We start from the raw sequence: 12,472 nt of genomic DNA, 5'->3' as shown, positions 1-12,472 counted from the left end.
AAAGGGTACGGGGAGCGAGGGGGAGAGTGGGATGAGACTGGGTGGGATATTAAAGGGAACGGGGATTGATGGGGAGAGTGGGATTAGACTGGGTGGGAGATTAAAGGGTACGGGGTATGTTGGGGAGAGTGGGATTAGACTGGGTGGGAGATTAAAGGGTACGGGGAGCGAGGGGGAGAGTGGGATTAGACTGGGTGGGATATTAAAGGGTACGGGGAGTGAGGGGGAGAGTGGGATTAGACTGGGTGGGATATTAAAGGGTACGGGGAGTGAGGGGAGAGTGGGATTAGACTGGGTGGGATATTAAAGGGTACGGGGAGTGAGGGGGAGAGTGGGATTAGACTGGGTGGGATATTAAAGGGTACGGGGAGTGAGGGGGGAGAGTGGGATTAGACTGGGTGGGATATTAAAGGGTACGGGGAGCGAAGGGGAGAGTGGGATTAGACTGGGTGGGAGATTAAAGGGTACGGGGAGTGAGGGGGAGAGTGGGATTAGACTGGGTGGGATATTAAAGGGTACGGGGATTGATGGGGAGAGTGGGATTAGACTGGGTGGGATATTAAAGGGTACGGGGATTGATGGGGAGAGTGGGATTTGACTGGGTGGGATATTAAAGGGTACGGGGATTGATGGGGAGAGTGGGATTAGACTGGGTGGGATATTAAAGGGTACGGGGATTGATGGGGAGAGTGGGATTAGACTGGGTGGGATATTAAAGGGTACGGGGATTGATGGGGAGAGTGGGATTAGACTGGGTGGGAGATTAAAGGGTACGGGGAGTGAGGGGGAGAGTGGGATTAGACTGGGTGGGATATTAAAGGGAACGGGGAGTGAGGGGGAGAGTGGGATTAGACTGGGTGGGATATTAAAGGGTACGGGGAGTGAGGGGGAAGAGTGGGATTAGACTGGGTGGGATATTTAAGGGTACGGGGAGTGAGGGGGAGAGTGGGATTAGACTGGGTGGGATATTAAAGGGTACGGGGAGTGAGGGGGAGAGTGGGATTAGACTGGGTGGGATATTAAAGGGTACGGGGAGTGAGGGGGAGAGTGGGATTAGACTGGGTGGGATATTAAAGGGAACGGGGAGTGAGGGGGAGAGTGGGATTAGACTGGGTGGGATATTGAAGGGTACGGGGAGTGAGGGGGAGAGTGGGATTAGACTGGGTGGGATATTAAAGGGAACGGGGAGTGAGGGGGAGAGTGGGATTAGACTGGGTGGGATATTAAAGGGTACGGGGAGTGAGGGGGAGAGTGGGATTAGACTGGGTGGGATATTAAAGGGTACGGGGAGCGAGGGGGAGAGTGGGATTAGACTGGGTGGGATATTAAAGGGTACGGGGAGTGAGGGGAGAGTGGGATTAGACTGGGTGGGATATTAAAGGGTACGGGGAGTGAGGGGAGAGTGGGATTAGACTGGGTGGGATATTAAAGGGTACGGGGAGTGAGGGGAGAGTGGGATTAGACTGGGTGGGATATTAAAGGGTACGGGGAGTGAGGGGAGAGTGGGATTCGACTGGGTGGGATATTAAAGGGTACGGGGAGTGAGGGGAGAGTGGGATTAGACTGCGTGGGATATTAAAGGGTACGGGGAGTGAGGGGAGAGTGGGATTAGACTGGGTGGGAGATTAAAGGGTACGGGGAGCGAGGGGGAGAGTGGGATTAGACTGGGTGGGATATTAAAGGGTACGGGGAGTGAGGGGGAGAGTGGGATTAGACTGGGTGGGATATTAAAGGGAACGGGGATTGATGGGGAGAGTGGGATTAGACTGGGTGGGAGATTAAAGGGTACGGGGAGCGAGGGGGAGAGTGGGATTAGACTGGGTGGGATATTAAAGGGTACGGGGAGTGAGGGGGGAGAGTGGGATTAGACTGGGTGGGATATTAAAGGGTACGGGGAGTGAGGGGGAGAGTGCGATTAGACTGGGTGGGATATTAAAGGGTATGGGGAGTGAGGGGAGAGTGGGATTGGACTGGGTGGGATATTAAAGGGAACGGGGAGTGAGGGGGAGAGTGGGATTAGACTGGGTGGGATATTAAAGGGAACGGGGAGTGAGGGGGAGAGTGGGATTAGACTGGGTGGGATATTAAAGGGTACGGGGAGCGAGGGGGAGAGTGGGATTAAACTGGGTGGGATATTAAAGGGTACGGGGAGCGAGGGGGAGAGTGGGATTAGACTGGGTGGGATATTAAAGGGTACGGGGAGCGAGCGGGAGAGTGGGATTAGACTGGGTGGGATATTAAAGGGTACGGGGAGTGAGGGGGAGAGTGGGATTAGACTGGGTGGGATATTAAAGGGTACGGGGAGCGAGGGGGAGAGTGGGATTAGACTGGGTGGGAGATTAAAGGGTACGGGGAGCGAGGGGGAGAGTGGGATTAGACTGGGTGGGATATTAAAGGGTACGGGGAGTGAGGGGAGAGTGGGATTAGACTGGGTGGGATATTAAAGGGTACGGGGAGTGAGGGGAGAGTGGGATTAGACTGGGTGGGATATTAAAGGGTACGGGGAGTGAGGGGAGAGTGGGATTGGACTGGGTGGGATATTAAAGGGTACGGGGAGTGAGGGGAGAGTGGGATTAGACTGGGTGGGATATTAAAGGGTACGGGGAGTGAGGGGAGAGTGGGATTAGACTGGGTGGGATATTAAAGGGTACGGGGAGTGAGGGGAGAGTGGGATTAGACTGGGTGGGAGATTAAAGGGTACGGGGAGCGAGGGGGAGAGTGGGATTAGACTGGGTGGGATATTAAAGGGTACGGGGAGTGAGGGGGAGAGTGGGATTAGACTGGGTGGGATATTAAAGGGTACGGGGAGTGAGGGGAGAGTGGGATTAGACTGGGTGGGATATTAAAGGGAACGGGGATTGATGGGGAGAGTGGGATTAGACTGGGTGGGAGATTAAAGGGTACTGGGAGCGAGGGGGAGAGTGGGATTAGACTGGGTGGGATATTAAAGGGTACGGGGAGTGAGGGGGAGAGTGGGATTAGACTGGGTGGGATATTAAAGGGTACAGGGAGCGAGGGGGAGAGTGGAATTGGACTGGGTGGGAGATTAAAGGGTACGGGGAGCGAGGGGGAGAGTGGGATTAGACTGGGTGGGATATTAAAGGGTATGGGGAGTGAGGGGGAGAGTGGGATTAGACTGGGTGGGATATTAAAGGGTACGGGGAGTGAGGGGAGAGTGGGATTAGACTGGGTGGGATATTAAAGGGTACAGGGAGCGAGGGGGAGAGTGGAATTGGACTGGGTGGGAGATTAAAGGGTACGGGGAGCGAGGGGGAGAGTGGGATTAGACTGGGTGGGAGATTAAAGGGTACGGGGAGCGAGGGGGAGAGTGGGATTAGACTGGGTGGGATATTAAAGGGTACGGGGAGTGAGGGGAGAGTGGGATTAGACTGGGTGGGATATTAAAGGGTACGGGGAGTGGGGGGAGAGTGGGATTAGACTGGGTGGGATATTAAAGGGTACGGGGAGTGAGGGGAGAGTGGGATTAGACTGGGTGGGATATTAAAGGGTACGGGGAGTGAGGGGAGAGTGGGATTAGACTGGGTGGGATATTAAAGGGTACGGGGAGTGAGGGGAGAGTGGGATTAGACTGGGTGGGATATTAAAGGGTACGGGGAGTGAGGGGAGAGTGGGATTAGACTGGGTGGGATATTAAAGGGTACGGGGAGTGAGGGGAGAGTGGGATTAGACTGGGTGGGAGATTAAAGGGTACGGGGAGCGAGGGGGATAGTGGGATTAGACTGGGTGGGATATTAAAGGGTACGGGGAGTGAGGGGGAGAGTGGGATTAGACTGGGTGGGATATTAAAGGGTACGGGGAGTGAGGGGGAGAGTGGGATGAGACTGGGTGGGATATTAAAGGGAACGGGGATTGATGGGGAGAGTGGGATTAGACTGGGTGGGAGATTAAAGGGTACGGGGATTGTTGGGGAGAGTGGGATTAGACTGGGTGGGAGATTAAAGGGTACGGGGAGCGAGGGGGAGAGTGGGATTAGACTGGGTGGGATATTAAAGGGTACGGGGAGTGAGGGGGAGAGTGGGATTAGACTGGGTGGGATATTAAACGGTACGGGGAGTGAGGGGAGAGTGGGATTAGACTGGGTGGGATATTAAAGGGTACGGGGAGTGAGGGGGAGAGTGGGATTAGACTGGGTGGGATATTAAAGGGTACGGGGAGTGAGGGGGGAGAGTGGGATTAGACTGGGTGGGATATTAAAGGGTACGGGGAGCGAAGGGGAGAGTGGGATTAGACTGGGTGGGATATTAAAGGGTACGGGGAGTGAGGGGGAGAGTGGGATTAGACTGGGTGGGAGATTAAAGGGTACGGGGAGTGAGGGGGAGAGTGGGATTAGACTGGGTGGGATATTAAAGGGTACGGGGAGTGAGGGGGAGAGTGGGATTAGACTGGGTGGGATATTAAAGGGAACGGGGAGTGAGGGGGAGAGTGGGATTAGACTGGGTGGGAGATTAAAGGGTACGGGGAGTGAGGGGGAGAGTGGGATTAGACTGGGTGGGATATTAAAGGGTACAGGGAGCGAGGGGGAGAGTGGAATTAGACTGGGTGGGAGATTAAAGGGTACGGGGAGCGAGGGGGAGAGTGGGATTAGACTGGGTGGGAGATTAAAGGGTACGGGGATTGATGGGGAGAGTGGGATTAGACTGGGTGGGATATTAAAGGGTACGGGGAGTGAGGGGGAGAGTGGGATTAGACTGGGTGGGATATTAAAGGGTACGGGGAGTGAGGGGGAGAGTGGGATTAGACTGGGTGGGATATTAAAGGGTACAGGGAGCGAGGGGGAGAGTGGGATTAGACTGGGTGGGAGATTAAAGGGTACGGGGAGCGAGGGGGAGAGTGGGATTAGACTGGGTGGGATATTAAAGGGTACGGGGATTGATGGGGAGAGTGGGATTAGACTGGGTGGGATATTAAAGGGTACGGGGATTGATGGGGAGAGTGGGATTAGACTGGGTGGGATATTAAAGGGTACGGGGATTGATGGGGAGAGTGGGATTAGACTGGGTGGGATATTAAAGGGTATGGGGAGTGAGGGGGAGAGTGGGATTAGACTGGGTGGGATATTAAAGGGTACGGGGAGCGAGGGGGAGAGTGGGATTAGACTGGGTGGGATATTAAAGGGTACGGGGAGTGAGGGGGAGAGTGGGATTGGACTGGGTGGGAGATTAAAGGGTACGGGGAGCGAGCGGGAGAGTGGGATTAGACTGGGTGGGATATTAAAGGGTACGGGGAGTGAGGGGGAGAGTGGGATTAGACTGGGTGGGATATTAAAGGGTACGGGGAGCGAGGGGGAGAGTGGGATTAGACTGGGTGGGAGATTAAAGGGTACGGGGAGCGAGGGGGAGAGTGGGATTAGACTGGGTGGGATATTAAAGGGTACGGGGAGTGAGGGGAGAGTGGGATTAGACTGGGTGGGATATTAAAGGGTACGGGGAGTGAGGGGAGAGTGGGATTAGACTGGGTGGGATATTAAAGGGTACGGGGAGTGAGGGGAGAGTGGGATTAGACTGGGTGGGATATTAAAGGGTACGGGGAGTGAGGGGAGAGTGGGATTAGACTGGGTGGGATATTAAAGGGTACGGGGAGTGAGGGGAGAGTGGGATTAGACTGGGTGGGATATTAAAGGGTACGGGGAGTGAGGGGAGAGTGGGATTAGACTGGGTGGGATATTAAAGGGTACGGGGAGTGAGGGGAGAGTGGGATTAGACTGGGTGGGAGATTAAAGGGTACGGGGAGCGAGGGGGAGAGTGGGATTAGACTGGGTGGGATATTAAAGGGTACGGGGAGTGAGGGGGAGAGTGGGATTAGACTGGGTGGGATATTAAAGGGAACGGGGATTGATGGGGAGAGTGGGATTAGACTGGGTGGGAGATTAAAGGGTACGGGGAGCGAGGGGGAGAGTGGGATTAGACTGGGTGGGATATTAAAGGGTACGGGGAGTGAGGGGGGAGAGTGGGATTAGACTGGGTGGGATATTAAAGGGTACGGGGAGTGAGGGGGAGAGTGGGATTAGACTGGGTGGGATATTAAAGGGTATGGGGAGTGAGGGGAGAGTGGGATTGGACTGGGTGGGATATTAAAGGGAACGGGGAGTGAGGGGGAGAGTGGGATTAGACTGGGTGGGATATTAAAGGGAACGGGGAGTGAGGGGGAGAGTGGGATTAGACTGGGTGGGATATTAAAGGGTACGGGGAGCGAGGGGGAGAGTGGGATTAAACTGGGTGGGATATTAAAGGGTACGGGGAGCGAGGGGGAGAGTGGGATTAGACTGGGTGGGAGATTAAAGGGTACGGGGAGCGAGGGGGAGAGTGGGATTAGACTGGGTGGGAGATTAAAGGGTACGGGGAGCGAGGGGGAGAGTGGGATTAGACTGTGTGGGATATTAAAGGGTACGGGGAGTGAGGGGAGAGTGGGATTAGACTGGGTGGGATATTAAAGGGTACGGGGAGTGAGGGGAGAGTGGGATTAGACTGGGTGGGATATTAAAGGGTACGGGGAGCGAGGGGGAGAGTGGGATTAGACTGGGTGGGAGATTAAAGGGTACGGGGAGCGAGGGGGAGAGTGGGATTAGACTGGGTGGGATATTAAAGGGTACGGGGAGTGAGGGGAGAGTGGGATTAGACTGGGTGGGATATTAAAGGGTACGGGGAGTGAGGGGAGAGTGGGATTAGACTGGGTGGGATATTAAAGGGTACGGGGAGTGAGGGGAGAGTGGGATTAGACTGGGTGGGATATTAAAGGGTACGGGCAGTGAGGGGAGAGTGGGATTAGACTGGGTGGGATATTAAAGGGTACGGGGAGTGAGGGGAGAGTGGGATTAGACTGGGTGGGAGATTAAAGGGTACGGGGAGCGAGGGGGAGAGTGGGATTAGACTGGGTGGGATATTAAAGGGTACGGGGAGTGAGGGGAGAGTGGGATTAGACTGGGTGGGATATTAAAGGGTACGGGGAGTGAGGGGAGAGTGGGATTAGACTGGGTGGGATATTAAAGGGTACGGGGAGTGAGGGGAGAGTGGGATTAGACTGGGTGGGATATTAAAGGGTACGGGGAGTGAGGGGAGAGTGGGATTAGACTGGGTGGGATATTAAAGGGTACGGGGAGTGAGGGGAGAGTGGGATTAGACTGGGTGGGATATTAAAGGGTACGGGGAGTGAGGGGAGAGTGGGATTAGACTGGGTGGGATATTAAAGGGTACGGGGAGTGAGGGGAGAGTGGGATTAGACTGGGTGGGATATTAAAGGGTACGGGGAGTGAGGGGAGAGTGGGATTAGACTGGGTGGGAGATTAAAGGGTACGGGGAGCGAGGGGGAGAGTGGGATTAGACTGGGTGGGATATTAAAGGGTACGGGGAGTGAGGGGGAGAGTGGGATTAGACTGGGTGGGATATTAAAGGGTACGGGGAACGAGGGGGAGAGTGGGATGAGACTGGGTGGGATATTAAAGGGAACGGGGATTGATGGGGAGAGTGGGATTAGACTGGGTGGGAGATTAAAGGGTACGGGGATTGTTGGGGAGAGTGGGATTAGACTGGGTGGGAGATTAAAGGGTACGGGGAGCGAGGGGGAGAGTGGGATTAGACTGGGTGGGATATTAAAGGGTACGGGGAGTGAGGGGGAGAGTGGGATTAGACTGGGTGGGATATTAAAGGGTACGGGGAGTGAGGGGAGAGTGGGATTAGACTGGGTGGGATATTAAAGGGAACGGGGAGTGAGGGGGAGAGTGGGATTAGACTGGGTGGGAGATTAAAGGGTACGGGGAGTGAGGGGGAGAGTGGGATTAGACTGGGTCGGATATTAAAGGGTACAGGGAGCGAGGGGGAGAGTGGAATTAGACTGGGTGGGAGATTAAAGGGTACGGGGAGCGAGGGGGAGAGTGGGATTAGACTGGGTGGGAGATTAAAGGGTACGGGGAGCGAGGGGGAGAGTGGGATTAGACTGGGTGGGATATTAAAGGGTACGGGGAGTGAGGGGAGAGTGGGATTAGACTGGGTGGGATATTAAAGGGTACGGGGAGTGAGGGGAGAGTGGGATTAGACTGGGTGGGATATTAAAGGGTACGGGGAGTGAGGGGAGAGTGGGATTAGACTGGGTGGGATATTAAAGGGTACGGGGAGTGAGGGGAGAGTGGGATTAGACTGGGTGGGATATTAAAGGGTACGGGGAGTGAGGGGAGAGTGGGATTAGACTGGGTGGGATATTAAAGGGTACGGGGAGTGAGGGGAGAGTGGGATTAGACTGGGTGGGATATTAAAGGGTACGGGGAGTGAGGGGAGAGTGGGATTAGACTGAGTGGGAGATTAAAGGGTACGGGGAGCGAGGGGGAGAGTGGGATTAGACTGGGTGGGATATTAAAGGGTACGGGGAGTGAGGGGGAGAGTGGGATTAGACTGGGTGGGATATTAAAGGGTACGGGGAGCGAGGGGGAGAGTGGGATGAGACTGGGTGGGATATTAAAGGGAACGGGGATTGATGGGGAGAGTGGGATTAGACTGGGTGGGAGATTAAAGGGTACGGGGTATGTTGGGGAGAGTGGGATTAGACTGGGTGGGAGATTAAAGGGTACGGGGAGCGAGGGGGAGAGTGGGATTAGACTGGGTGGGATATTAAAGGGTACGGGGAGTGAGGGGGAGAGTGGGATTAGACTGGGTGGGATATTAAAGGGTACGGGGAGTGAGGGGAGAGTGGGATTAGACTGGGTGGGATATTAAAGGGTACGGGGAGTGAGGGGGAGAGTGGGATTAGACTGGGTGGGATATTAAAGGGTACGGGGAGTGAGGGGGGAGAGTGGGATTAGACTGGGTGGGATATTAAAGGGTACGGGGAGCGAAGGGGAGAGTGGGATTAGACTGGGTGGGAGATTAAAGGGTACGGGGAGTGAGGGGGAGAGTGGGATTAGACTGGGTGGGATATTAAAGGGTACGGGGATTGATGGGGAGAGTGGGATTAGACTGGGTGGGATATTAAAGGGTACGGGGATTGATGGGGAGAGTGGGATTTGACTGGGTGGGATATTAAAGGGTACGGGGATTGATGGGGAGAGTGGGATTAGACTGGGTGGGATATTAAAGGGTACGGGGATTGATGGGGAGAGTGGGATTAGACTGGGTGGGATATTAAAGGGTACGGGGATTGATGGGGAGAGTGGGATTAGACTGGGTGGGAGATTAAAGGGTACGGGGAGTGAGGGGGAGAGTGGGATTAGACTGGGTGGGATATTAAAGGGAACGGGGAGTGAGGGGGAGAGTGGGATTAGACTGGGTGGGATATTAAAGGGTACGGGGAGTGAGGGGGAAGAGTGGGATTAGACTGGGTGGGATATTTAAGGGTACGGGGAGTGAGGGGGAGAGTGGGATTAGACTGGGTGGGATATTAAAGGGTACGGGGAGTGAGGGGGAGAGTGGGATTAGACTGGGTGGGATATTAAAGGGTACGGGGAGTGAGGGGGAGAGTGGGATTAGACTGGGTGGGATATTAAAGGGAACGGGGAGTGAGGGGGAGAGTGGGATTAGACTGGGTGGGATATTGAAGGGTACGGGGAGTGAGGGGGAGAGTGGGATTAGACTGGGTGGGATATTAAAGGGAACGGGGAGTGAGGGGGAGAGTGGGATTAGACTGGGTGGGATATTAAAGGGTACGGGGAGTGAGGGGGAGAGTGGGATTAGACTGGGTGGGATATTAAAGGGTACGGGGAGCGAGGGGGAGAGTGGGATTAGACTGGGTGGGATATTAAAGGGTACGGGGAGTGAGGGGAGAGTGGGATTAGACTGGGTGGGATATTAAAGGGTACGGGGAGTGAGGGGAGAGTGGGATTAGACTGGGTGGGATATTAAAGGGTACGGGGAGTGAGGGGAGAGTGGGATTAGACTGGGTGGGATATTAAAGGGTACGGGGAGTGAGGGGAGAGTGGGATTCGACTGGGTGGGATATTAAAGGGTACGGGGAGTGAGGGGAGAGTGGGATTAGACTGGGTGGGATATTAAAGGGTACGGGGAGTGAGGGGAGAGTGGGATTAGACTGGGTGGGAGATTAAAGGGTACGGGGAGCGAGGGGGAGAGTGGGATTAGACTGGGTGGGATATTAAAGGGTACGGGGAGTGAGGGGGAGAGTGGGATTAGACTGGGTGGGATATTAAAGGGAACGGGGATTGATGGGGAGAGTGGGATTAGACTGGGTGGGAGATTAAAGGGTACGGGGAGCGAGGGGGAGAGTGGGATTAGACTGGGTGGGATATTAAAGGGTACGGGGAGTGAGGGGGGAGAGTGGGATTAGACTGGGTGGGATATTAAAGGGTACGGGGAGTGAGGGGGAGAGTGCGATTAGACTGGGTGGGATATTAAAGGGTATGGGGAGTGAGGGGAGAGTGGGATTGGACTGGGTGGGATATTAAAGGGAACGGGGAGTGAGGGGGAGAGTGGGATTAGACTGGGTGGGATATTAAAGGGAACGGGGAGTGAGGGGGAGAGTGGGATTAGACTGGGTGGGATATTAAAGGGTACGGGGAGCGAGGGGGAGAGTGGGATTAAACTGGGTGGGATATTAAAGGGTACGGGGAGCGAGGGGGAGAGTGGGATTAGACTGGGTGGGATATTAAAGGGTACGGGGAGCGAGCGGGAGAGTGGGATTAGACTGGGTGGGATATTAAAGGGTACGGGGAGTGAGGGGGAGAGTGGGATTAGACTGGGTGGGATATTAAAGGGTACGGGGAGCGAGGGGGAGAGTGGGATTAGACTGGGTGGGAGATTAAAGGGTACGGGGAGCGAGGGGGAGAGTGGGATTAGACTGGGTGGGATATTAAAGGGTACGGGGAGTGAGGGGAGAGTGGGATTAGACTGGGTGGGATATTAAAGGGTACGGGGAGTGAGGGGAGAGTGGGATTAGACTGGGTGGGATATTAAAGGGTACGGGGAGTGAGGGGAGAGTGGGATTGGACTGGGTGGGATATTAAAGGGTACGGGGAGTGAGGGGAGAGTGGGATTAGACTGGGTGGGATATTAAAGGGTACGGGGAGTGAGGGGAGAGTGGGATTAGACTGGGTGGGATATTAAAGGGTACGGGGAGTGAGGGGAGAGTGGGATTAGACTGGGTGGGAGATTAAAGGGTACGGGGAGCGAGGGGGAGAGTGGGATTAGACTGGGTGGGATATTAAAGGGTACGGGGAGTGAGGGGGAGAGTGGGATTAGACTGGGTGGGATATTAAAGGGTACGGGGAGTGAGGGGAGAGTGGGATTAGACTGGGTGGGATATTAAAGGGAACGGGGATTGATGGGGAGAGTGGGATTAGACTGGGTGGGAGATTAAAGGGTACTGGGAGCGAGGGGGAGAGTGGGATTAGACTGGGTGGGATATTAAAGGGTACGGGGAGTGAGGGGGAGAGTGGGATTAGACTGGGTGGGATATTAAAGGGTACAGGGAGCGAGGGGGAGAGTGGAATTGGACTGGGTGGGAGATTAAAGGGTACGGGGAGCGAGGGGGAGAGTGGGATTAGACTGGGTGGGATATTAAAGGGTATGGGGAGTGAGGGGGAGAGTGGGATTAGACTGGGTGGGATATTAAAGGGTACGGGGAGTGAGGGGAGAGTGGGATTAGACTGGGTGGGATATTAAAGGGTACAGGGAGCGAGGGGGAGAGTGGAATTGGACTGGGTGGGAGATTAAAGGGTACGGGGAGCGAGGGGGAGAGTGGGATTAGACTGGGTGGGAGATTAAAGGGTACGGGGAGCGAGGGGGAGAGTGGGATTAGACTGGGTGGGATATTAAAGGGTACGGGGAGTGAGGGGAGAGTGGGATTAGACTGGGTGGGATATTAAAGGGTACGGGGAGTGGGGGGAGAGTGGGATTAGACTGGGTGGGATATTAAAGGGTACGGGGAGTGAGGGGAGAGTGGGATTAGACTGGGTGGGATATTAAAGGGTACGGGGAGTGAGGGGAGAGTGGGATTAGACTGGGTGGGATATTAAAGGGTACGGGGAGTGAGGGGAGAGTGGGATTAGACTGGGTGGGATATTAAAGGGTACGGGGAGTGAGGGGAGAGTGGGATTAGACTGGGTGGGATATTAAAGGGTACGGGGAGTGAGGGGAGAGTGGGATTAGACTGGGTGGGAGATTAAAGGGTACGGGGAGCGAGGGGGATAGTGGGATTAGACTGGGTGGGATATTAAAGGGTACGGGGAGTGAGGGGGAGAGTGGGATTAGACTGGGTGGGATATTAAAGGGTACGGGGAGTGAGGGGGAGAGTGGGATGAGACTGGGTGGGATATTAAAGGGAACGGGGATTGATGGGGAGAGTGGGATTAGACTGGGTGGGAGATTAAAGGGTACGGGGATTGTTGGGGAGAGTGGGATTAGACTGGGTGGGAGATTAAAGGGTACGGGGAGCGAGGGGGAGAGTGGGATTAGACTGGGTGGGATATTAAACGGTACGGGGAGTGAGGGGAGAGTGGGATTAGACTGGGTGGGAT

This window comes from Heptranchias perlo, chromosome 25 (assembly GCF_035084215.1).
Source record: "Heptranchias perlo isolate sHepPer1 chromosome 25, sHepPer1.hap1, whole genome shotgun sequence".
Lineage (NCBI taxonomy): Eukaryota > Metazoa > Chordata > Chondrichthyes > Hexanchiformes > Hexanchidae > Heptranchias > Heptranchias perlo.
Note: the sequence above shows the minus strand (reverse complement) of the source record.